The sequence below is a fragment of the Falco punctatus genome (genome assembly GCF_963210335.1).
Source record: "Falco punctatus genome assembly, chromosome: 7".
NCBI classification, from domain to species: Eukaryota; Metazoa; Chordata; class Aves; order Falconiformes; family Falconidae; genus Falco; species Falco punctatus.
This window is the reverse complement of record NC_137587.1, coordinates 63140918-63168445: the sequence shown is the minus strand read 5'-3', so window position 1 is coordinate 63168445 and position 27528 is coordinate 63140918. Positions and strand designations below refer to the sequence as shown.

Genomic DNA, 27528 nt, shown 5'->3' with positions numbered 1-27528 from the left:
TCAGGGACACCAGGACCCTCAAAGCCACACATGTCGAGAGGTTATGTGCTAAGCACAGGGCTCAGCAGGCTCTTGCCTTTGCATGAGACACCACAGTGGGGATCCACCTGCCCGTTAGTAGGTCATCACGACCTCTCCGGGCAGGTGGGGTGCTGATGAGTGCTAGCTTCAGAAGAGCAGATCTGGAAGAGGTCAGTGTTTCCAGCATATTGCGGTCTCTCTAAGCTCCTTTTTTGACTTGGTCTTTGAGCACGAGCAGTCCTGGAGCTGGAAGGCTGGATGCAAAGCCAGTCAGCAGGACTGGGAAGCTCTCAGGGGACGGGCAGACACCGAGGGGAGGCCCTTTCACATGTCACTTGTGCAGGAGCCTGTCACTCTCTAGCCCATAGGAACAAGCTGTCTTGAAATCCAGGAAACAGCTGCTAAATGGCAGAGATGTCTTTGCATTTATACGATGATCATTACTGGAGTGTGTGAACTCAGGCTTCTGCAAATAAGCTCTAAATGTGGGTGGGTGCCACCTCTTTTGCTTCTTTCTTCAGAAAGGAACTTGCAACAAACCGTGCCCTTCCTCCCCTGCCTTTCTCCTGTGCCTCCTTTCTTCTCCTCCCTCCCGTGCTGCTGCTGTGGGAAGTTAAATGTCAAGTCAATTGAACAATTTTCCATTTTGCTCTGGCAGTTGCAGATATTTGAGGCCACCTGGAGTTCCTGTGGCACCAAGTGATGGACCAGGCCAAGGGAGCGCTGTCCCCCTCTCTAATGAGCCTCAGCAGTGTGGCCGGCAGGTCATGACGAGTGCCACAGCAGAGGACTCTCTCTGCCATAAAGGACATCTCCTAGTCAGCTTAGGACGTTTCCTTGGAGGGATTTGTAGCTAAGGGCTGTGGCTCTGAATTTAGCTTGCTCTGGGTGATAGAGGCTCTCAGACCCAGACAACATTCACTTCCTTGCTTTCAGAAATAGAATGATACTCAGTGAACCACTCCAGATGCCAGACAAAATAAATGGCAAAGAGGTAAACCACCATCATTTACTGTTGAGCTCTTTGTTGGCTGGTGGGTCCAGCTGTGCTGGTACCTTCAAGACCAGACCTCGTTGCAGAGCCAAGAGAGAGGCGCTGGATGTGCAGCCACAGATGAGTTTTCCAGAGCAGGCTCAGGGTCTAGTGCACCCCAAGGCATACCTTGGAGGTGTGTCTGCTGCTAGCATCTGCCCGTGAACAGAGAGAGGGTGGGATGTGGAGCTGACCATGCTTTTGCTGAGCTTTCCCGTGGAGTGGGCATAGCTACTAGTTCCAGCACAGCAAAAGCTGAATATCCATTCTCAAGTGCTCCCAGTTGCAATTCACTCACCAAACACCTATTATAAAGTTGCTTTTGTAATGAGCTGAAAAAAAGAAAAAGCAAAAAAAAAGAAGAAAAAAAAAAAAGCAGCCAGCTAGTTGCCGTTTTGCCTATTTAGGTGCCTACGGCCCAGAACTACAGAAAAGACACTTTTGAAGTGAAGGATCTCTTAGAGATTATTTCTTTCCATAGCTCTATGTAAAATCTCTCTGCTTCTCCCCCACAGATGAATCGGATCCATTGATCTTACACTGCAAGCTTCGCCTCTCCCTTTTCACCTGCTTCTGCCTCTGTTCCATGTAGTCTGGTAATGATTTTGTGCCACAAAAGCTCAGTGCCTCCTCATAATGAGTCCACTTGTATCATAAAGCCTAATTTTGGGTACCTGTCTTGAAAATATTGCCAAGGTCCTGTTTATGAAAATGTCTTTAGTTCTGAAAGAAAGATGATTTTGCAGTTCTAGTTAGGAAAACAAGGACAACAAAGAGAATTTAATGCAGAAGGGACTACAAAACATCTGTTCCACATGCTGCAGGCCACGAAACACTTTCCATCTCTCTTTACCTAACTTAATGCCTACAGGAAAAAATAGGCCTAAATGCACTGTGCTGCAGGAGGTGTCCCGGTGTTCTAAGTCAGCATCTTTGGGAGGGAAACGTATCTGAAAGATGGGTTTATGTGAATGTTTAAGATGTTGCCTCCTCCTCAGAGATGGATCTGGACTTCATTTGCACACAAGCAGGTTTTGGCATCGTTCTTCAAAGCCACCATGGCCACGTGTTGCATGATACAGACCTGCGCGCAGAAGAGGCTGAAGTGCCAAGCTGAGGGGGCAAGAAGCTTTGGCAGATAGGCAGAAAACAGCCGGAGGATGCAATTTCTTAAGCTGTTGCGGCGCAAATTTATCAGCCAGCACTCCGTAACCAGGAGGTCCTAGTGAGTACGTGGCTATACACCCATTCCCAGCAAGGCTTAGGTCAATCATGGTAATTTTGTTCCCCAGCTCTGTAATAGGGATAGACATAGAAAAGCCATCTAAGTGGATTGATATAATTGATTCAAGGAGAGATCAACCCCCCCCCAGGAGATTAGGAGTATGGTCTTCTTTGAACGTAGATAGTTCCTAGCACAACAGAGCCCTGACTTTGGTTAAGCCTACTGCAAATGAGAAAGTGTAATAAATTATATAATGATGGAAGAACTTAAACAAAATACTTATGCCCAGGAAGGTCGAAGTGATTTTTCAATAGCACACTTTTCAGGTTTTCACCAGGCTTCAGCTGCTTTTTGAATTATGAAACAGACGAACAAGTGAAATACATACGCTTAAACCACGATCCTAATTGAAATACATTATGGTCAAACAGGGCATGTTCTACACAGGCAGAGAACAACGTGATAAAACAACGAACAAGATGGAATAGTGCTTCAGAAGTGTTTAAAAGCTCTTCCCTTTCGACAGGAGTGGCTCACATTTGCAAAACATTTATTCAGGTCCTAGTTGAAAATACATCCTTGAGTGTAGCTATGGCATCCAGAGGTGGCGAAGTAACAGTGGCCTCTTTAATCATTGTCCCATTCAAGCCCTAATCAGGGCAGCATGTGCGGGAGGGAGTAGTAGGAGCTGAAAATTCACCTCCTCAGCATGGTGAGGTTGTGTGTGTGTGTCTTCTTTCTAATTAGAAGTTCTATTCAAATGTTAATCAGCAGCACCATGATTAAGGAGGCTTAAAAAGAGCACTTGGACATAGCTTCACTGATGGGGCTAAAGTGGTTCTTCCTTTCTTGTAACAAATAAGGATGTTCTCCTGGTGGAGGTCAGTTTGTTTTCCAAGCGTTGTTTGACTTCACCTTAGCAGCGAGATGCCACCCCTCTTCCGTGATGCTGCGGCCATGGAGGGCAGTTGTTTTACACCCAAGACCTTCTGCCTTCCATCAGCCACCTGAGCCACAGGTCCCTGGTAAACGTTGCCGTTCTGCTGAGGCAGTGATGAGGGACTCAGAGAGGAACTTGAGAAATACTGAAGACAAAGATGGCCTGAGAGAAGGTCACAGGAATAAGCTTTCTGCTCCCCTGACATTACCTTTGAGCTCTCTTTTCAGTTATTCCAGTGCTTTAATGCTTTTCTTATCCCATCTCTTCTCTGCCGGTATAGTCTCCTAAACCGCCTTGCTTGGATTTCTCTTTACAGAAAGAAAGAAAACCACTGATGGGGTGAGATGAATATTCTTATAACTGATGGAGATGGACATAACCTTGCAATGGGAAGGGACAAAACCACTGGGGGTTATATCGGGATGACTCCAGACCAGGCACAATAAAGATGGACCACAGAACCAATGGGCACTTTTCCACCCAGAATTTCTTTGCTCTCCCTTGTTCAAAGGGAAAAGGTGCTACACAACTAGAGACCTTCTCCAACACCCTCCCTCGAGGTGCCTGCATCACATGCCGTGCCCTGCTCAGCGATACCACATCATTCCCAGTGCCTTCCCATGCCCCATAATTAGGGGGAAACAAAAAGCTCTCTTGTGTTTCTTCTGAGAAATGAGCTCAGCTGGCATAAAATGGAACCATTTGTCTAATGGTCTAATATTTGGAAAAAATCCCTTCGAAGAGACTATACTGGAACTGGCTAGTCCTCCAAATACATGAAATGATTTAATTAAAGGTGACAATTTAAACAGAAATTTTAGTGGATAGTGACCTCATTTTAAGTCTGTATTTCACCATTACAAAAATTTAGCAGCAGGTGAGACTGGTCTCCCAAATCAAACGCTGTAACATAACCAACATCCCAACACAAAAATATTCCTCTGAACTTTGGGGCCAAGGAGAGCTCCCTTCATTTGGATCTTTCAAAAAAAAGAAAAAAAAAAAAAAGAAAAGAAGAAAAGGAAAAATCAAAGCAATCAGTTCATTTCTGGTAGAGAATTTGGATGCTGCCTCCTGCATCCATGCATAATCCTCAGTACAGCGTTCATTAAGCCGTGATGATTCATAACTCGCTTCTCCAGCTGAGACACAGGGGGAGTTCAGCCCTGAATTGCCCTCGCTATCTGGAGGCATTTACCTCCGGGGGTGACCACATACAGATTGCTGTGGGTATTTTGAGGCTGACTGCTCTGCAAAGTTTAGTGTCGACTTCAGCTGTGTTTCTGACAATAGAAAAGTAGGCAAGCAGGGATTCAGCCCCACACTATACATCATTTATGATTGCTTGGGGCAAAAAACTACCAGTGTCTTTAATTCTTCTTGGTATTGTACATGGGAAAAAAATGGTGGCAATAATAAGCTGTGTGTTTGCAGAGTGCTTCCAGGCTGGATTCATTTTTAAAGTCAGCTAAAGGTTAGCACAGAGTTGTCAGGGACTTCTGAAAATTAGGGGTTTTCAAAGTGTACAATTCCCATGTTGAGATGCTGTTAGCAGTCAATATCCAGTCTGAATCTTCAAATATCAGCTGGAGCTTCAGCATACCTTTATGTCACAGTAACAGACATTCACATCTCATGCACCACCACTAAAAGAGTGGCTCTTTGAACTGGAGCCCTGTCCCATCTAATGGAGACAGACTGTAATGTCAGGAGGCGTATCTATGCCAAGTTTGACGTATCCAGTATGGACAACAAGGACAGTGGAAGTCTGATGGAACAGACAGTTGTGTAAGCTATACAAACTCATGATCTACTCACCCATGGCAACATCCACATCCCTCCACTGTTGGTGCTTGCTAGTACCTGCACTAGGTAGGTTAAGTGTGGCTAGATCAACCTGCCCACCTGACAGTATAGCTACACAGAAAAATCCCAGGAGAACCAGAATTGTAACAAAGTGTGCCAGAGGGAAGGTGAGTAGGAAACAGTTATTCACCATTCTTGCAGCAGAAGAACAAGGGATCATCATACGAAATTCTCAGATTGCAGAGTTAAGCAAATAAGCATTTTGCACGCATCGTTAAACTGGAATATACTGCCACAGGATTACATGGATGCCAAAAATATTCATGGCCAGAAAAAACTGTCAAAAGCCATTAAGAAGGACTTAAATATCGCCCAAAGAAGTGCATACACCACTATTGCCTAAAGGTGAAAGGACAGAGAGAGATGTTTCCTCTCTTCCTATACAAAAAGCTTCTGCTGCTGATCACTGTTACAGACAGAAACCAGAGCAAAGCTGATGTTTGGTTCAGCTGAGTACAACCATTCTTACAGCCTTATAAAAAAAGTGTTCTGTTCACAGACTCATCCCTTCCAGGGAAGTTCAGGAACTCCAGATATCATTTTGACAAATTCTGGAAACTAGTCAGATAATCAAATATGCCTTTGACTGATGCCAGACACAGACCATCTTGTTGGCTGATTGCAATTAATCCCAAGAGCCCCTCCATAGCCTAACGGATTACCATGGCTCCTAAAGGTCGTTTCCTACCACCAGAGACTCCCAGGATAGATGAAGCCCGCGTCAGCAATGCCATTCATGTCCTTATGCAGTCAGGACAGCGTTGCATGCTTATCCTCGCACTCAGGGTCTCAGTCCCTCTGTCCCTCACCGCAAGCCAGCAGACTGAGAGGAGCCCGTCTCAGCTCCGCAGTTGCCCGGGTCTCCAACATTTTATTGCTGTCACTGTGGCTGTGTCGATACAGCATAATTCAGAGCTCTGCGGAGCTGTATCAGCCAGCTCTGAGCCAGGCAGCATCTGCACTATTGGCATCTGAGCTGCATGCCTGTGGCGCTCCCTGGAAATTATATTATTTCTGAAGCACAAGGCTCCTTTGGTGTCTCTTGCACCATGGAGACACACCTTTGCTTAACTTTAAGCACATGGTGACAAGCTCTAACCTCCCCTTTGTTCATCACTGAAACCGTAAAGACAAAAGACTGCAAAACCCAACCATATCGGGCTGTGCCACCTGGATACACCTTGCGGCACTCCCTGCCAGCCCTGGGGAGGTGGGGAGCAAGGCTGGCAGGATTAACAGTGGACACACCAGAAGTACAGACTTACAACGTCGGTTGTTAGCACGGCACCATCGCATTCAGGGGAGAAGCTTAGCGGGGCAAGCAGCACGTCCTTGGTGGTTTGGGCATGCACGGCCACCTCCTCAGCAGCCCGCAGGAGCCCTGCCAGCCTGCCTGGTGCCACGCAGGTCCCAGGTGGCCCAGCGGACACTTTCTGGCCACATCAGAAGCCCACACTTGGATACACTTTGTCTGCAGCATGGGTGAGTCATGCCTCGGGGCAGCCTCAGGGCTCTCCTTATGTTCACGGTGGTTTCCATTTCAAGAGCTTGACCTCCTGTGGGCAAGGGTGAAGTGTTTTCACTAATGAGCTGGCTCTTAGCTAGACTGAGATCAGCTGCTGCCACTTAGCTAGGGACATCCAGTAGGTACCACCGCACTGCCACTGTCCTTGAGAGCTGAGGAGAAAAGACTGGGGAAGGATGAGTTCCCTGTCTCCATAGCTTTCCCTTAATGAAAACGTGGCTTTGCATCAGACCTCTTTCACGTACCTAAGTATTGGGCACTTTTGTCTGGCAATAAAATTCTTTTAAAGCATTTAAAATTAAAAAAAAATCACAGACCTATAAAATGATGTGTTTTGATCAGAAATCATTACGCTTCCCACATACTTAGAAATATATTCACATCCTTCTTCCTTGCTTCCCTCAGCTAGCAGTATCTCCAGAGGAGTTCTTCCAACCTCACCTATTTCTTGGCTTGCAAAGAAATAAAAATCTTGATTGAAGGTTGCAGGTAGATGTGATGAAAGCATACCAATCAGAAGTACAACACTGTTGCCTGAGTAATGGTTTTCCCACCTGCACAGGAGGCAGCATGTATCAAGTGCTGAGCTTGATTTTCTAGTGGGTAAAATTCTGCACGGTCAGATCTGTAATAAACAGCTGCAGGTTTACCTCATAGGGCAAGAAGAAAGCAAACAGACAAACTCAAAATACCTCCCTGCCCTTGCCTTTACTCATGCGAACATCCAGGCGTGAGCATTAGTCTGTTGCAGTAGGTCATTTGTTTTAAGACTGTATTTGGCTCGACAGGGAGTCTAGACAGAAGAATACTCTGTTAATCTGACAAGTTCCCATTGCTCCTCTATGCATCGAGCAAATCTTGGACGAGCTGGTGCCTCGAAGGCATGGTTCGGTCCTGCAGGGAGGCTGAGGTAGGGGCTTTACTGCAGAGCAGCGCGGTGGAAAGGTCCTGGCTGGCCATGCCAGGTGTCCCCTGGAAGCAGGGGAGGAAGGTGCTCATCTTCCTCTGGGGCAGGACTGAGACCTTCCAGGGTGCCATGACCACAAAACCTTTTTCGAAACCATGAGTTAAAGGAGTGGTGGGTAAGCTGCTAAGGCCAGTGTGAATGAATAGATAGGTTGCTTTTTAGGGCAGTGAGACTTTGCTTTACGTACAGTATAAAGATATTTCTATGTAAGGCGCTGGGTCCTACCTCAGGCTGAGTTTGAAGCCCAGTGGGATCCAAGCGGTTTCCCTTTGTCGCTTGCAAAAATCAGAGTAACTGCAAACAGCTGCATCCTATTGACATGTCTTCTGAGGTGCTGTAATTCTCACCCCCAGGCTGACCTTTGCTATGCAAAGTCACCCTCTCAGTGCATCTTCTTCAGCACATGCAGGTAACCTCTGCTATAAAGAGGTCACCAAGTAGCTGCCTTCTTGTAATACCATCCATTGCCACAGTCCCATACAACCTCTGAGCAAAGACCAGCCAAAACAAACCCTTTTGGGGGTCAGCAGGGATTCTGGATCCCCATGCTGCATGTATGGTTGAGAACCAGGCAGCCCACCAAGTAAAGTAGTCTCACCTTAATGCCAGGATCGTAATACTGATTCAGTAGTTCTTGCAGCAGCAATAATCATCCACAGAGCCACGGAAAGATGGTCGGGCCAGGTTCATTTTAGATAAGGTAATCGTGAAAAAATGACAGTGTGACAGACAACTGCGTGAGGGAGAACTCTGCACAGTTAAGGCTCTACTGACAAAATGATGCAACTTTGCAGCAAGAGCTGTCCAGCCAGCTCCAGAGCTTCAGCTGCTGGTGTTTCTCAGATGATGCCTTCCAGGTGGGATTCTTCTCTGAGGAGAATGAGACAGGAAGTGAAAGTTATGAAAGATGCGGCTATTTTCGGATAAAGAGCTCTGGAAGTCCTGGAAGTAAGGTTGAACATGCCCATGGCAGCGCACAGTCTGGCTTGGGTTTGTATTTTGCTTTGTTGCAAGGTGCCGAGTGCTCTCTCAGCAAGGTCAGGAGCCTGGTGTTCATCTACAAGCACCCATCCTCTGTCTTCCCACCCCAGTTCTTCCCACTATGCATACAAATGCACAAAATTGGCATCAAATTGCCAAAGCCTGCTTCTGAGAGTCAATATTTAGCCCAAACCCCTGGACGCTGCACAGGGCAGCTGCACCAGCTTTCTCCAGCTGCTGCAGCTGAAGGGCATCCTGCAACAACTCCTGTGCGCCGAGCAGACATGATGCTGGGCGAGAAGCCCACACCTTTTCCCAGGGATGCTCCTGACTTGCCTTAGCCCTGGTCATCCCTCGGCCATGTGGTGTCCAGAGACGGTGCATACTGCTGCACACGTGCACCCCCGAGGGTGTGTGAGCACAAGGGACTGAGGAGGCAGCTCCAGATAGAGATTTTTGGCTGCAGCTCTGAACACTCCTCTGCCGATGAAATATTTATGATGACATGTTGCCTAGCAATGACCAGATTGCCCTGAACAGGCAGGAAAAAAATTATACTATGGGATGTGGGAACCAGGGAGAGACTGTGAAGGGGGGGAAAAAATAAAATCAAAGAAAAACCAGCTCCAAATGGCCACTGATTTTGCTGGGCTTAGAATATTTTACTAGTAAGAGATGAAAAATAGATCTTGTTTAGTAAAGTGTTGGATTGGTCAGACTGATTTCACCAGCTAGGTAGAAGGCTTACAGTGATAAAAGCAGGCAGTCAGGAAGCACTTAGCTGTTATGTAGCAAAACGGTTTATTTTTGTCACTGCTTGGCCGATGTGTGTCTGGACAGCACTGTCCTGTGGTGTTTTCTTCCCTCTCATTGTCAATGTGCCAAAGCTAATTAAAGCGAGCTGACTCTATCTGTGAAGTGGAATTTACTGAAACAAACTAATCAGAAAGGCAAAAATAGCATGTATTTTTGTCATTTGGAGGGAATTGGCTGGCTCAGAAAGAGGATGGAGGGGAGAGGCAACACTGGGTGTCATCTGTTTTGCCATCTGATGCTCCTCATTCATCCTGGTGTATATTGAGAGCACTTTCAGGTGTGTGTTGTTGTTGTTTGTTTTTTTTATAAATTTTATTTCACCTCCTAGATTTAACCCCATTTCCAAAAGCTGAAGAGCCAACAGGTGAGTGAGCTAGAATTCCTGAAAAACAATGACTTTAAAAAAAGCTGCTGGTACATTTGCTTTTTGATGGACCTTGGTATAAAAGAGGGGGGAAAGGGAAAGAGAGAAGCTCTTTGTCTGTGAAAAGAGATCATCTCATGACTTCGTCCGCAGCATTTGTTTGCTGGAGCCTTTGCAGAGGCCAGCAGCTGTTAATAGATGGGCTGCATGAGCCTTCTCATTCCATTTATCACCAGTCTTGCGCAAAACGATTCTGCTGCTTTTGTGGTGGCCCAGTCAATCTAACTATCTCACATACCTAGAGAAGCCCTGGTTACTTTACCATCCACTGCCTGGCAGTCTTTATTCTTTGATAGCCCTGTGGGGAAGGGATGGTTGCTAGTTCCATTTTACAGAATCATAGAGATGTGGTGCTTTAAGCCAGAAGGGGACTTTGCATCATCCAACCTAATGCAGACTACGGCATTTCATTGCTTACCTCAAGTTTTTGTACATGACTGATGTCCTCCTTCCCCGTGTACCTCATCCCACCACCAAGCGATAAAGACTCCCTGGAGAGCTTGTTGCTTTTGGTTAACCTCCTGGAAAACTGTGTTTAATCTCAATTCAATGCATATCTGATTTCAGCTGCAAGCTGGATGGCTGAGGAACAGAGATCCTGAAGCCATGATCTTCAAAAGCATTTAAGCTCTTTCACTTTAAGATTCGGTGGACTTTAAGCACCTAAAGATTTTGAGAACATGATAATGCTTTGGGATCCTAATGAATCAAACAAAGGCTTCTGAGTCAAAAATGCCACACTGAGCTCCCCTTTCCTACCCTCAAGAAGAGCTCTTTGAGGGCTTAGTTTCACAGTTTTTCCCAATCCTAAGTGATCCAGTCAACCTCGGGGCTGTTTATGACAGCCACAAGTTTGGTTTCTTTGTGGTTTTTTTTTCTTTTTTTTTTTTTCCCAAACCATTTCAAAGTCATCCCCAGAGGCTGTAGGGGAGACTAGAACATGGTTGAAGGCCAGGCTCAGAAGATATTGATAAACTGAGGAGAGCTCACAGAAGGGGAGTGAAAAATATTCAGGTCTGGAGGGAGTGATTTATGGTGACAGAAGAGGCAGAGCCACCTGTGTTGGCTGCATGATGACTAAGCAAGAAGGTACTAATGGGAAATCTATTTGAAAAAGTATAAAATATGAAGGGCAAAGATCGAGTGTTTCAGATGGGTGCACAGCAGTGTGCCAGGGAAAAGTGCGGGGCCACTGGCAAAATTACCTTCTTGGTAGGGGGGGTGTGGTAAGCTGAGGAATGGTCTCCACAGGGGTCAGTGGAGCTAATGGGTGACTTTAATGATCACTCTGGAAACAAAGCAACAAACAAAACTCCAAATGTATGGGAGGGACTTCCCTGGCCAGACCAGGAGAAGTGCTGTGGGATGGGACCAGCATCTTCCCTCCCCAGGTGCTCATGGGCTTTGGTCCCAGCAGGCTCCTTCAAGCATTTTGTGAACAGCTTGAATTTCTGCACCGCTCTGGCTTCATGGAAGCCTTTTCAGCTTCATCATTTTGACAGGCCAGTTCTATGACATTTTCTCCTCTGCTGGGTTTTCCAGGCAGAGGTGACATGTGCTAGCTGAGCTCCCACACTGTCCTTCTACAACGCAACCCCCGGGCACCTGCCTGGGCTGCAGCGATGCTTGCCAGCCTTGCAGCTTCCCCGCCCCCCCCCCCCCCCCCCCCCCCAGCTTTTATTCAGAGCAGATGTCTACCTGGGTGCCTTGGGGATGTTCACGCAGCTGTTTGCATGGTGGAAAGTGATCCCTTTCTCCAAGGTGGGTGTTGGTTGTGGAGCTGTACGAAGGCATTGGGGTGTTTGTGCCATCCTAGCGCAGCAGTTTTGGGGACAAGGTCACCTCATCCCCTCCCGACTTCCACTTAGAGTCATCATGGGGGAGCTAATTCCTGCCTTCTTTAATAGGTAAAGATAAAAATAATAATAATAATAATAATAATAAAAAGAAAGATTTAAAAAAGTAGATTTAACCCTTGATGACGGAGCGGATCTGGGAAATAAACAGAACAATCTTAAACACAACCAATTATATGGTCAAAAAGAAGCAGAATGCAATGGTAGGTCCGTTCAGCTGCTAAAATTGAGACGCGAGGAGCCAGAACGTGACCCTCTCTCCTCCATCCAAATAAACAGCTGTCGGTCAGGAGGGGAGTTCAGGGGTGGGGTGATCAGATATGGCCCTGGCAGGAGCCAGGCTCATCCATTACCATCGACGGACTGTCACCGGCGAGACGTTCCCCTTGGCACAGAACGGGATAATGCTGAGTCAAAACCATGCCCTTCAGGAGGTTTCAGAGGCCCTCGCTCCTTCCCCGACGCTATCGCTTCTGTCAGCAGCTGGAAGTGTGAGACGCAGCGAGGAAGCACCAGCTCCCCTGGGTTCGGTGCCTGGCTTTGCCAGTGATTTGCTGGATGCCCTTGGAAAAGCCAATTAAGTTTTTGTTGCCTCGGATTTCTCAGTTGTACAATCCAGAGCTACTCACAAGCATAATTAACTCATAATCTAACTGCAGTTTCAGGTGTGTGGTTTGTAAGAGGAAGGCATGATTATTTGAAAAATCAGGTATTGAAAGTATTAATAGATTTTTAAGGCCTGAAGCAATGACTGTGCTAATTTATTTATACAGCATTTGTTAACCAGACTGCAGAACCTCTTCCAGCAGTATCTACACTGCAGGCATGCCTATAAGTCCTGTCTGTGCTACAGCACACCCTCTAAAGAGATGTTAAGTCTTGATTTAAAGATCTCAAGTGACAGAGACTTCATCACATCTGTAGGTCAGCTGTTGAAAGGCTTATTTACCTGCATCACTAAAGTATACCATATTGCTAGTCTGAGTGTATCCAGGATCAGTTCCCACTGTGATAAGATTAAAGAGCCGTAAATGTGAGCAATCTCTAACCCAAGTGGGAAGCTGCAGACGGTGACTGAGTGAGCTCTTTGCATTCTGGTGGATAAACTGAATAGATCAGGGCTTAAGCCTCTCAGAATAAATAAGGTTTTTGAGATCTTAAATCATTCCTGGAACTCTCTCCAATTTTTCCAATGTCTTTCCTTGAGTTTCAGATGCCGAAACTGAAAAAAAGTACCAAAACTGATCTCACTGACATTGCGTTTAGATGTAACATCTCTGTACTACTTACAATCCCTTTCCTTATTCATTCATGGCTTGTACTTGTGCTCTTAGCTACAGCTTTGTGCTCATAGTTTGTATTTGACTGGTTTTCTACTGCAATGCCCTATTTATATTCCAACAGAGTTTTTGAACACTCTCAGAATATCTGTTTACAACCTGATCACTGTTTAGACATAAGGGCAGGATAAGTAACGTGATATTTTGATCTAAAATAACAAGTGCCCAGAAGTCAGTCTGAGTTGGAGAGGTGGAGTCAAACTCACAGCTGGAGTTCAACAAAGACTTGAAAGGATACCCTGGGCAGAGACTGGAATTAGCTTTCAAGGTGGGGTTTGCTGCTGGAGCGCGTGAAACCTGGCATTAAGCTTATGAAATGCACTCCCCCTGCCCGTGGCTTAGAGCGAGAACCAGCTAAAGGAATTACATAGGACTAGATGCTGCAAACATTTATTCTGAATTTTTGTTGCTGAAATGGGAAGGTAAGGAGGACCCCTGCCCCGAGATAGCAGACCAAAATACAGCCAGGAGCAGATAAGCTTGGGATGCCCATATAAGAGAGAAGATGGACCAGGTGAACGAGTTCCACCATGTGCATGTTACATCTGTTCTTGGCTGGCACCTTATTTAAATACAAAGCCTTTGCAATGCATCTGTGAGCTGCTGTGGGACCACAAATGACCTCACGTATGTCCAATAAGGGCCCATTTCAGGTGCATGGCTGCAGGGCTACAACGCAAGAAGCCGCCAAAAAAGTATTTGAGTCACCAGGCTATAGAAATAAATGAGAAACAAAACATGTCCATTAACAATTAATTAAAAGAAAAGTCCTATTGCTTCAACATGATAAAGGAACTACGGCTCTCAGATGTGCCCTGTTGCAGGGAAGGAGGAGGGTGTGTTTTTACAATGAGCTGTTGGAGATGTCTCTCAGAGGCCACCTGCATCTTCTTTTGTTGCCTCTCTTCTGATCAGGTTCCCAACTTCTTCCTTTTGTTTCTGTTGCTTTTCATCCTCCACCGCCTGGCTTGTGAGGAGTACCCTAAGAGTAAAAACAGCAGTGCAAAGCCCTGGCTCGCCCTGGGATACAGCACCGGAAAATAATGATGCTTTTGCACATCTTCTGTCGGTCACAGAGCAATTAGTTTGAGTCCAACCTGGGCGGGAGGCTCTAGGGCTTGGCAAGAGGAGCCTTCCTCTGCCGATCTGTGCCGAGCAGCTGGCACACGTCCTGTGCTTCCACCACAGCCCTCCTGCTGAAACCTGACTTGAAACAAATTAATTCCCTGACAAGTATTGCAAATGCTCCTAGCAAAGATAACCTCACAGACTGCAGCATCCAAAAGCCTTCACCTTGTCACTGCCAAGAAGAGCTGGTGATTGCTCCAGCTGTATACCGACAACTTCTAGAGCAGCTTGCACAGCCATAGGATGGTGCAAAACTCCAAGGAGTGTCCCTCTATAAAGCTGTCATCCATGGAGGAAGACACAAATCAGGACAAGGAATGCAAGGAAGATGCAGGACAGTGGAAGAGCAGATTGAGGAACAGTCTCTGGGAGAAAGCTCTGTGGGAAGTGAAGGGCATGGCAGGTAGGAGAAGGGGGTTTCACTAAATAGAAAGGAAGTTTTGGTAAGAAACAAAAAAGCCAAGACTTGCTTTAATAAAAAAAAATGAAGAAAAAAAGAAAGGGATACAGGAGAGTGGTAGAGCCATCTGCAGAGAAACCTGGAGCTGAAAACTGCTTGCTTACCTGAACTAAACCCAAGGTTGGCTAACTCCAATTAATAACCCCAAGTTAAGAACTCCATTTTCTTGCCAAGTGGATATATCCTGCTAAGTAGAATGGACAGTGAAGAAAGATAGTGGGCAGAAGGAAAAAAAAAAAAAAAAGAAAAAGATAGCATACACTGAGTGTGAGGTGTCAGAGAGATATGCTAGAAGCTACGTCAAAGAAGTAACAGATTCGAGTTGTTTGCTTTTGAGGGGACTAAAGGGGAAATTGGGTGAACGGAGAAATAGAGATGCAAATCATCCAAACCAAATGATGACTGAAAATCAGGAACTGTGAAATCAGTAGAAAGGAAAGCTGAAGGGAACGGGGACAACTCCTGTATGCAATAGTGAAAGAAAGGGGGACCTGCTGGCAGAAGGGGAAGGAGGAATGGTTTGCAAGGGTGAAAGGGAAGAGCAAGTTCCTCTGCAAAACCTTGTAGTGAAAAACTATAATTGATCACGTAATGAAATGTTTTGGCCTCTGGCAAAGTCCCTGAGGAGCTTTGTACAGCATTTCCAGCTGCCGCATTCAGATAGAAAAACGTCATCTTCTTGGAGGTTTTGTATCACTGTGTGCGGAGCTGGACTATGGGACAAGGCAGTGCAATGATTTACCATGTCATATATTAATAGTATCAAATTATGGCTTTGTGGTTATTGAGGTATATAGTGGAGTAAGTTTTACTCCTGGCAATAAATGTAATATTTGCTTTGGGATGTCAATCAATAAAATATCTGCCCTAATTGCTATCGATTTATTCATTCATTATAATACTGTACAATGAAACCCACCATTCCTGCATTGTCACAGCCCCTGCAGCAACAGCGGCAGAGCTCTCGCAAAATCCATTTTGCACAGCAAAACTCTTGATTTCAGATGGGAACAAACCACTGCAAAACTCCCAGTGAATTCAGCTCTCCACTGGGATAACAAGAAGCCACCGTCCATCACTTCTTATTGCTGTGGACAAGGGACTGGTGTTCACTTTTGCCTCTTCCATCATCCGCCGCTGAATGGGAAGAGAAAAACCTCTCCCTCCTTTCTTTCTATACCTCAATTCAGCAATGGAGAACAAAGCTTCCTTTAAGTGAAAGTGTAAGCTTAGATATCCCATTGGTTACGAGGCATGTTTGCAGCCTGCAGAGATGCTCAGCAGCACGGTGATTGGCTTTGCTTAATAACTGTGACAAAAGCTCCTTATCCTGCCAAAGCAGCGCTAAACCCTCCCCTGCACACAGGGCCGGGTGGGCAGCGGTGGTGCTGGGGGGCTGCCGGCTCTCTCCCAAAGACGCCTGGCTTCTGCCGCGCCGTGTTTACAAGGCGAGCAGGTTTTATGCTACTTTGGGCTCAGTGGGATCCCGCCAGTACAACAAAACCTCCTCTCATTTACCTGGGAGGAGGCAAAACACTTCAGTCGAAAGATTAACTCTGAGGCGGCTCTAAAGCTGCTCCGGAGGTGCAAAGCGACACGATGGTGCCTCCAGCCTGGAAAGCGCGGGCTCGGGATGGCAGGATGGGACCGAGGCCTGGCTGCTCAGCTCATACCTTTTTTTTTTTTTTCCTAAGTTAAAAAAAAAATAAAATTAAACCTGTTTTTTGCTATTCCTGTACTTCAAACAATGCTCAGGGTATCAGCCAGTCCCAGAACAAGGCTGCTGAGGCTTATAGCGTGGTACAGAAAGAGGAGCCTTGTTTCCTGCCTTTCTGGTACCCTCAGTCGTGGCTTCTTGCTTGGTTCTGGGGATGCCTCTACATCCTGCTCCTCCAGATGCCTCTCCCAGATGTGAACGTATGTACCGGCAATTAGAGTTAGCGCAGGCAATTACACTTCTGGGGTTTCTCTCTGGTCTCACCTCATCTGAACAAGCCAGTTAATCTCCCTACATCTCAGTTTCTCTGCCTGTAAAACAGATAATAATGCGGGCACCACCCAGCATGGCTTAATTGAAGTGCTGGCACCTCCCTGGCTGAGAGGGCCGCAGAGGTACGATGGATTTTTTTTTTTTTTTTTTTTATCCGAGGCAAAACTAAAATGCCATTGTCTGACTGGCGGTCATTATACCTGCCAAACTGCTGGCAGCCTGTGCCTACCCCCAGGATTCGGTGGGTCACTTCCCAGGACCTCACGTCCACTACAGCTCAGAGCCACAGGAGACCCTGCTAAAAACAACAGCACTGGCCCTTCTGCTCAGTTCATCTATTTTCCTTTCTTAAAAGTACTGATTTCAATGACACTTCTTAAAAAAGAAGAGGAAGGAAGAGAGAGAAATCATTCAATTAGAAATGAAAGCAACAGCCCTGCTAGGTGGTTGCTGTTGAATCAGGCAAGAGGAAGGGAACTGCAAATGTCTTACGTTGGGAGCAAGGGTGTGAGGGGCATAAGGGTCTCTCTTGCAAATAGCTGCTGATCTGGCACGAGGAGAACAAAGCTACAAAGGGAAACAGCCTCAGGGGGATGATAGTGCTCGCCCAGGGTTTTGCACCGAGGGTAGGAACAGCGTCCAGCTCTCCTGTGACAGCAGGGACAGGCCATCCCCCAGGTCACCAAACCTCTCTCCATCTCCCTCATCCACTCTGCCTCATTCCTCACAGCACTACAGAGCATTACCCCAAGCCTTTTTTTCAGTGAAAAGCAACCCAATTAGATTCCAGGATGAAAATTTACCAATTAAGTAACTTTTCTACAGAGAAAAATGCTGCGCGCACACCATCTCTTCAGAAGAATATGTCCATTAGTGCTAATTGTGCCGGTGGCTTTGGTAATGGAGACACTGGTCTGTATGGAGTCGGACAAGCTTAATCCTATTCCAGTTACGCTACTGAACAGATAGCAGCGGTTAATTACTTTAGTCATTAATTCTCTGGATTGCAGTGCAACCCATGATCCAGAGGGGGAAAGTTTTGTATCCCATTATCATATCCCTTGCATCAACTAATGACTCAAAAAAATAAGTAACATAGTTAAATTAATAGCGATTTCTATGTGCTTTGTGACAACTCTGTTTTCAGCATACATTTTTAAAACGCTCCATATTTTAACTGCAGAAAATGGATTGTGCTAAAGCTGGGAAAGCTATTTATTGGGTATTTTTGGTATATGATGAGTGCTTTTTTGGCATTAGTCCATCTTACGTCCACTTGGATTTTAAGGAGAGACTAAGTGGCTCTGACATGAGTAGAGGAGGGTGAGCAAATTGAAGAAAATGGAAAGTTCATTTACTCCAGTTACAAGACTCAAAGCGGACTGTAAGAAGAACCAGAGTTTGGAGAGTCTCCACATTCCCCAGTAACAACTTATTCCAAGAAAGAGCCTGTAGCTCCACAGCTAGTGGTGTGTACCTAAGCAAGACACAGGAGCTGGGGTGGTCTGGAGCCCATCTCCAAAAAAATCCTTTAAGTTCTCAACAGAACATGACCTTCCACACAGTAAGTTGGCCATCTTCCCAAAATCTCAATTTTTCATTGGACAGCTATAGATTTGCCTATGGAAACCAACAACTTCTGATAATTTCTGGTTTAAGGACTGAAAATATTGGTTTACTATAAAATAATAATTAAAAAATGCCCCAATTCCCACCTTTTCTCATTTTCTCATCCAGTTCCCATTAGCCTGTTCCCATCCATCTTAAAGCATAATAGGAAGGGGGGGTTGGGGTTGGTTTTTTTGTCTGTTTATTTTGGAGGGGTTTTGTTGTTGTTTGTTTGTTTATTTTTTTGTAATGCAACCCTAAACCAACATTTGGAATTCAGGCGCTGGTATGTCGGAATGGGGGCACTGAACCTTCAGAATAATTTATATGACAGGCAGACAGGTGAAAGAGAGAAATCACAGGAGGATTCAAACGTCTTATAAAACACAGGAACCAACCTGAGAGGTCACAGGGTGTGGAAACAGATGGCTTTCTGAGAGGTAATCTGTTTTCTCAATTTGGTGTTGTGGAAGGCACATAAACATTTCTTAAGGAGGAAACGGCTCCTTGTCTTTTGATAAAAGGCGCCTGCCCTCCGTGCAGCCAGTACCTGAGCAAGGAAGAGAAGAGATAAAACTGAGAAAAAAAATGTAAAAATCAGGTTGCATTTTTCAAGCCTTTGTTGGGAAAAAGATGTAGAGGGGGTGAATACTCCTAATTACTGTCTGCGAAGCATTTACAGACACTAGCTTTGGGGAAGCCTGTGGCAGTTTAAGAGAGCACATCGGCAAGTGCACAGAAATGAGGAGGTACCTGCTCAAAGAAAAACAATGCATAAAACATCCTGCTTATGCAAATGTACGATGATGACATTACCAGGCACTGATTAGGAAATAAATCTGATTTGCTTAGGGCCCTTTTTATCAACAGTATACTGGGGGTTTAAGGTATCTGGTAGCTGTAACCTTGACTCATTCCTCCGTATTTGGCTGTCCCCTGAGGTTAGGTCTAGTACTTTGGAGGTTAGCAGAGGAGGGAAGGCTCCTGCTCCAAGGGTGTCCTGCAAGTGAGACTCCAGACATGGCCAATGAACAGGTCAGGGTGGCTTTTGTGCTTGCCACAGGTGAAAACAGCTCTTTATCCATTCTATAAGCTGTGTTTTTCTTGCTTGTAAGGATCCTGAGGTATACATCAATTCCTCTCCATCCTCACCCCATGAAGGAGAATCTCGTCATGCAGCAGAAGGAAAAAATGCTGAAATAACTTAGAGAGTAGGCTGGTTAGAAGTTCACTTCATGCTGTGTTTACCAAGGATTATAACTTTCTGTTTTTCTGCTGCAGGGGCAGAGAGACATCAGGAAATGGCAGGAACAGTCCACCAGTATCAGCTGATGTGGTCCCAGATACCGAATAGCAGCACAGTCCTCCTTTGATGGTGTTCGTTCCTGGGAAGATTTTTCGGATAAACAGTGGCCATTAGCACATTCTGCAAGTGCCTTTCCTAAGCCCATCTCATCTTGGCACCCATGACCTGCAGAGACTGGTTCCTAGCTCTACAAATTGGCAACAGAACACATTAACAGATGGCCCTGAGTACACACATGCCAGGACTCATTATGTGCCTTTTTTTTTTTTTTTTTTTTTATTTAAGAGCTGTGTGTGGATTCTGTCCAAGTGTGGCAACATCTCTCACATCTGGGATCGTGGTGATACACTTTTGTTATCCAAGAAAGAAGCCGTCTCCATTTGTGATGCACTCTGAAGTTGTCACTCACTCAAAAGGAGTGAAACATCTGGCTGGTTTGAGTAGACAGCTGTGCGTTCATTTTGGATAGCTGGGAGTGGGCTGCTGGCAGCCTACACAAAACAAAGCTGCTGGGAACCATCCAGCCCTTGGTAGATTTTCCCACCCAAAGAAAACCTCAAACAAACACTCCCTCAAGCTGATATTCCTGTGGCAGCCATGCCACAGGGAAAACGGGGCAGAGACTAGGAATTTTCTGGCAAATGGCAGCGAGTTGCAGATGAAGCCCGCAGAAAGGACAAGTGGAGCCTGGGGTGTTTCAGTGCTCAGGGCGCTTTGCTGGGGCTGCCTCCACTGCAGAGCTGGGCAGGGAACCTCTTCCAGACTGCAGCTCGAGGGCACAGGCACCACAAGCACATCCTGATCTAACAGACATCGGTTGTGACATTTTCGGCTTAGTTTGCAGAACCTCACGTCTGTGTTATTTACCTGATGGAGAAAGATTTGTCCCTTTGTCTTCCTGAAGATCACCAGGACTCTGCCACCTCCCTGGTTGCGTCAACCTCAAATTTTTTTTCTCCTGCGAGAAATATGCCGTGAACCGATCTGTCAGTCACTTCTTCAGGAATACTGAATCTATTAAAAAGAAAAACCTGGTTTTAAATGACATGTCATACTAAACTGTCTCATTACCTCCAAAGCGAGATGAAATGCATTCTTTCCACATATTATTTTTTGCCCTGTGTCTCGGTATTATTCTTCATTCATGGGAATGGTGTTTAGCCTGGAAGATTATAGACTGGTCATAATGAAAGAAAAGGAGAGAAAGATTTACTCCAATCATGTCAAAAGGACCTCAGTGAATATTAACTGATAAAGTATACACAGATCTCAGCACACCCTCATTGCCTGCCTGTGAATTTATCCGGTGTGATAAATGGAAGCAGTTTATAGAGCAGGCAGAAATTGATACAGAAGAGGTCTCTATCTGGAATGCTCCGTATAAATTACTGGATGCTTATCTGTGAGTAATTCCCTTGCATATGCTAACTGTCCAGACGCTTACAGCCTATGGCAAAGACATTAGATAACCTCCGATTCACAATTGCTGGGGGCAATCTTCATGCTAAATAAATAGTTCATCTCTTTTGGACTCAAATGATATATCTGTTTGCAAGCATCACAAGTACTGGTCTCAAAATGGGTAGTTAGGCTATAATTTTTTTTAAGCTGTCCTTCCTATTTTTTGTGCCTGCAATTTGTGGCTGCACTTTATGTAATTTAGCAGCCTGCTACTTCTGCCTCATCTATTTTGTCCATCAGGTTTCTAATGTGCCCATCTAGGTGCCTGTCAGGTAGATGGACAGTTAAAGACATGATATTTAGCTTACTCTTTCTTGCGATACACGCTTTAGTGAGGGCACAAACTATTCCAGGTTCCGATATTTGCCCGTTGGGCAACTTTGCCCGCAGTTCTTTCTGCTATAGACCTATGTGCTGAGCTGAAAAGGAAATATTTTTCTACGGAGCTCTGCAGGCTTGAGATCAGAATCTATCTGAGCAAAAAGTGAGACCAGGAGTCAGGCAGGGTGAAAATCACACACTCAATACATAAAGAAAAGAACATTTCCCTGCACTCAGGCAGGTGAGTGACAAATATCACCCTCCTTTGACATAACACCCCCCACCCCAGCTTAATCCAGACATTGCATAATGTTTGTTTGGCATAATCTGGGTTTATAGCTCTATTTTCTAGAAATAAAATCACTATTTGTGCCTGGAAGTCAAAGCACATTTCTTTTTTTCCCCCAAGAAATCATTGGCTCTCACCGCCCATCTTGCAGGCCAGTGCCAACCAGGCGTAAATGACCCAGGAGGAAGTTCATCACACAGAGAGAAAACGTCAGGCTGCTGAACGGCTCCAGGCGACTTAAAGCAGCAGAGCAAAACCAGACGGTCAGAAGCTGCTACTTCTCCAGCCATCGAGTGCAAAGCCAGGGATGCCCATCCCGTTGTGATCCAGCTCCTGAGCTGGGGAAATTTTTGGCCTCGTGGTGGAAGTGAACTGAAGGCTGTGACCAGGGAACTGAGAGTCTGTGGCCAAAAGCCGTGGTGTGCTGGGAGATGAGTCACACATGGATCTGCTGTCCCCGCCTGGAGGGATGTAGCCTCCCATGGAGGGTAGGCACAAGGCTTGGCTGGTCCCAGCTGCTGCCTTTGACTTAAATCTGCTGCTACACATCAGTCAAAACGTGTACCTTCAGGCTAGCCTGGAATAAGCTGAACAAGAGGGTCTGCACTGGACGCCTCACTCCAGCCATGAAATAAACTGGAAATTGTTATTAAAACCTGAGCTTAAGGCACTATTCACCCAACAAGATTCTTTGCTCTAACATTCGCTGCCTAACAAGTTGTGCTGCTAAGTGCAGTTTCTCTTGGAATTTATCAGTGAAGCTGGCTCTGTAATTGTCGGCTCTGGAAGAGGTGCTGATCCCATGCCTCAATCTTGGCATTGCCAGGGTCCCTGGCAGAAAGCTACGCATAGATCTCTCCACAGGGAAAAATTTCATTAATCAAGTGCTGACAGACCTCCTCACTCTTTTTTTTCCCCACGATGGTCAAACATGTCATTTTTGCTCCTAAAAATATGATGCCTGCAATTCTGCACGGCACAGCTGCATCACACAAACCTCGGCGGTGGGCAGGGGGTCTGGCGCTCAGCCTGTATCTTTTGGGAAAGGAGCAGCACTTCCCACCAGGCCTCTGGAATCTTGTACAGATGCAGACACACAGCTTGTCTTTTGACAAGCTTCTTCCACCTTCTGGGGTTTAACAGCTGGTGACAGTCCCCTTCTCCTGGTCAGAGCCCCTGTGAATGCCGTAAGCTATGGTATCATCTCCAGGCTTCACTGCCCTCTCTCTCAAAGCCAGGATTAACCCATCCTTTCCCCCATTCGCTGTGTGAAAGCAACACCCAGCAGCTGTCTGCAGCTGCAAGGCAAAGCTAAGTACCTGGAGTCCGTACCTACAACCAGGGGTATCCCACTCCCAACGCGGGGGCACACCAGGGTCTCATATCGAGGCCAAATGACACCATCTCTTATGTTCTCGGTGGCCTTGCTGACAATGTCCAATATTTTGCCAGCTTTTTTTTGGCTGCCGCTGCATGTTGAACGAATGGTCTTGGAGAACTGTCGAGCACCAATCCAACCGTGCCCAGTCCGAGCTCAGCACACGCACAGATGGCTCAGATTATTTCCCCCCAGTATTCATTACGGTCAGTTACACCAAAGCTCAGATTTACCTCTTCACACAGATTTCGGACATCCTTCTGAGGCTCCCCAGCATCGTGACAGCATTTGACTACCCAAAAGACCTGAGCTCTTCTACCTCGCCCCAGCTGTGTTGCCAGCAAAGGGACGGCTGAAGGGATGCCCGCTGTGGCTGGGTATCAGGGCAGCAGGTACCGCACATGGAGCTCAGCTCTCTTCGGGCGCCTTGCCTGCCAATTCCTGCTCGTAAGAATCCGAAGGCAGTTTTTACGCCACGATTATTTTTTCATTAAAAGCTGACATAATTGTCTATAAAGGTCAATGAGAGGAATAAACCTCTTTGCATTAGTCTCTTTAGCTGAAATCTGGGAGCTACTGCCCATCTGCCAGGGCAACGCTGGAGATAAGCCCGAAGTCCAAACTCAGCAGCAAGCTACCACTGGCCAGTGCAAATAACCTCTCTTGCCACTGCTGCATGCCTGTGATTTGTGTCAAAGAAACCTTTTTTCTGCGTGCTTTCAACAATGATTTGCACAAATTTCTTTAGACCCAGAGTCCAACGAGTGCCATATGCAGAAGGAAATGGCAAGTTTCTGTCTCAGCAGAACCATGCACATTTCTATCTCAAAGGAGGGAAAATCTAGATGCTATTTCTGCCTCCTCATGGCTTGTTGCAAGAAGGACTTTCCCTACTGCCTTTCCCAGAGGGGAGAAGAGTTGTCTTCATTTCTAAATTTAGCTTTAATGAGTGCAAAATGAGTAAGGTAGCAGGGGAAACTAATCTGGTTAGCAGAGCGGCACCAGAAAGCACAAAATGTTTGCGTACAGTGCTGGATTTTGATTTCCTATGCTGAATCCACAGGAGCATTGAAAGGACTCAAGGCTCCTGAAACTTCAGTGGTTTTGTGGATATACAGTTGGGTACAAATTAGGCAGGTAGCCCTTACTGCCGGTGATGACAGCAGAGCTGTATTTGGCCTTGGGCAAACACACCTGCCTGCTGACTTTGCTGCTTGGATGCTGTTCATGAATGGAGAAATAGCACAGGCTAGAACATTTAAAGTCCTGTGCCAAAATCACCCACTTGCCACAGCTTGCAGATGTACTTCACTCCTAACACGTACCCTCTGGCTGTTGCTGCTATCATCCATGCTCCCTGGTCTGACAGTGCCTGGGCTGCCTTTCCCCTCCCATCCCGGAGTGCTACAGAGCTCTGTTTGTTCATCTAAGTTTGAAGCTAAGTTATTTGCTTCCTCTCTTCAACTCCAAGATGCCAAACCCACACCATCAATACACCTCAGCTTTGCTCCAGACCTGATTCTATGAGTCTCTTACTGATACCCTTTGGTCCTGACTTGCGTTATCCTTTCCACCCTTCCGAGCCCAGAAGACGACTGCTGCCGAGCTCAGCTAAGCTGCACGGCAGTATAGATCTGCAAAATACCTACATGGATAGGATGCCCTATCTGACTTTTGCAGCTGGGACTTGGGATTTACCTAAAATGTTTTGTCCAAGGACCCCAACTACTCAAACCTTACGGACCCAAATTCCTTGGTCCATTGCTGGGAAGTAGCTCCATGGGCCAAAAAACAAATGAGGCACCGTTGTAACCAAAGCAGCTTCATTGCCTGAAAGCACAGAGGAGAACATGTACCAAGAGATAAATTATTCAGGTGCCCCTGCAGGGCGCGCTAAGCCACGACTCCAGAATTAGAACCTGGCACTTGTCAGAAATGGCAGAGGATGGCTCATGATCATAAATTATTAAGACATTTCCTTTGGTCTCATATGAAAGCTGAAACTATCTCCAGAAATGATAAATTCTGTTAGTCCTGTGCTGACGCCACTGCTTTCTGGAGAGTCGTGGGGCTTCCTTGGAGGTCTCTGGATCAGACACACCTAAAGGATGTGCAGATCGAAGTTCAAAAGCATCTCTGCACCCACAACTTCTAGTGAAGTCATCTGAGGAGGCTGCAATGCTCCAAATCCTTTCCTAATTAGATCAACAGTTCTGTCATCTCCTGAGAGGGCTTGATATATCCTCTGGCTTTTAAAGTTCTGTATTAAAAGCAGACATCTGACAAACTGGAGCCCCCTCAAATATAGAAAGAAACGTAAAGACAATAAAGATTTCCCCACCACCACAGTTTTGAGTAACAACAGCTAAAGGAATAGCACTTGTTTGTAAATAACCCACACCCCCCCTTCCATCCAAAGGGATCTTAGCAGCAAATTATTTTTTTTAAGACATAAAGAGCACTAACAACACACTTGGTCAGTTTTCTTACTTGGATTTCAAATCTTTCAAGCCTGTTACCACACATTCACAGAAGAATAAATAGATAGCATTGTCTTTAATTTCTCACTAATTTATATGGGCTTATTTTCAGGAGATGAAGGAGATGAAATGTGTATAAAAATCATTTCTATTTCAGGGGATGAATGAAAACAGTAAGCACCATCAATTATTCAATCAAGCACAGAGGCAGAAAATCAGCTGTGTACGAGCAAATCGCTCATATGAGTACCAGGGTCAGTTGTCCCCATATAAAATATTTCAGCAGTATATAAATTAATATGAAAGGATGGATTCGTGTTTCAGTGATCTTGCGGTTGCCTGGTGTCATGTAGATACTGCATGTTTATTTATCATTGTTGAGATGCGGGTTCATTTGTATGAGTGAGCATAAAGATGACACTGGATCTGTGGCTTGTAGCATTTGCAGGGTGAGCCGATAGGACAGGGAAACAGTACCTGCGAAAGACTGCATTATTATTCTTCCCATTTTACAGCTGGAGAGTGAAGGTCTAAGGAAATCAAGGGCGAGTGGGAGCACATAAAGAACTGAGAAATGAATCCCGTTTTTTTTTTTTCCTCCCTGTGCACAGTGATTGAGTCACAAGACGTACATCTTCTCAAGAAGCTCTACACCTCAGAAAGTCAGCAAGCAGCTGAGAAACTGCAGCTTTGCCCTCACCACCTCCGACAATATAAATGGGATTCAGAGATGCTCAGAGAAAACAGGTGGCCCAGAGGTCACCAGGGAGCTGACCCCTCAAATCCGTAAACCCTGTGGGTGAGACCTGTGCTAGCCAAAATGAGCGAACAACAGCAAAGTGCTTGTGAAGATTTATATAAATGATGCTCGAGTGTTTTCCTTGAAGATATTTCTGACCTTTGCCACAAATGTTCATACAAATGATATTTTTGTTTGCAAGAACAGCTGTGCAAAGGGAAATGCTCAGAAACATGCGTTTGAGTGAAGCTTCGCTACAAAGGGGCTTATGTGGCCATGCAGAAATCTCGTCATTTTGTATAAAAGTTTCGGTCCCTCAGGAAGCAAACTGAAATAATACGATCGAGGTAATACATTTTGCAAAACATAAAATAGCGACGAAAGGCTGGCAAACAGCCAGATGTAACTGAAATGAACTTGAGGAGTGAGATACATCACGGACCATGTTTGAATAAGGAACATTGTCATAAAAACCAAGCCCGTTCATTCATGAATAATACAGGACCAAGAGACAGGTCTGAATTTGTCACGTAAATTATTTACTGTAACTATGAAACAGCCACCTGTCGAGGCTTGTGGCGGGTTTGAACCAAGGCCCTTTAAATAAAAAAGGAAAAGATAAGATTTCTTAAGCTAAAGAGGAGCTTCTTTGCTGTTGCAGAGTAGCATGCTCCTGCCCTCGTGCAGGGGTGTGAGTGGGGGACGTGACCTCCACTGGGCTGAGCCCACCATGTTACCAAGCCGGGGAGCATCTTCGGGGGGGTGGGGGGCTGGTCACCAGCAGAACCAGTTATCACCTTGTTCTGCTGGTGAGGTCAGTGGTGATATTGTCCATGAGGCCCAAGCTTGAGACCAGGTCACCAAAGGGACCCCGAGGTATCCCAGATGGCTGAACCTACCAGCAGGATGGCCGAAGTGCCAGCAGGCAGTGGCACAGCCCGCCTTCAGGGAGGGTGGCCTTCTCCAGAACTGGGGTTTGGGTTGAGGTTTAGCAGAAATTTAATACATTTAATACAGAACAGTTACGAGCTCAGGGCAGAGATGTCTTGATTTGCAGAGGCACTTCTGTACGGGATGCACAGCAGCTCCACGGGACCCATCTGCCAAAGCCCATCTGGCCTAGTACTGATGAGACTTAACAGCTCTTAAAAACACACCTTGTTAAGGATGAAATAAAATCTGCACTGGAAGAAGTCTAATCCAGAAGGATTCTGGATATGCCTTTATATGCCCATGCCAGACTGTTCCCACCATCCCACCTCAGCCAGCTCCTCTATAGCAACTTGCAGGTCTGTTTGACCCAAGCTGGAAGAAAGATGAGCTGCTCAGGATTGCAATATTGCTTTTTTTTTTTTTTTTTTTCTCTCTTGTTTT

The 27528-nt window shown here is 45.8% G+C and overlaps 1 long non-coding RNA gene across 1 annotated transcript in view; it reads left to right on the top strand.

Annotated features, from left to right (window-relative positions):
* LOC308066708 overlaps positions 1 to 27528 on the top strand; it is a 39877-nt gene extending 12349 nt beyond the window's left edge. Inside the window, exon 2 of the long non-coding RNA XR_013929273.1 lies at positions 1 to 27528. This exon is cut by the window's left edge and continues 11790 nt beyond it. This is a non-coding gene — a long non-coding RNA (uncharacterized lncRNA).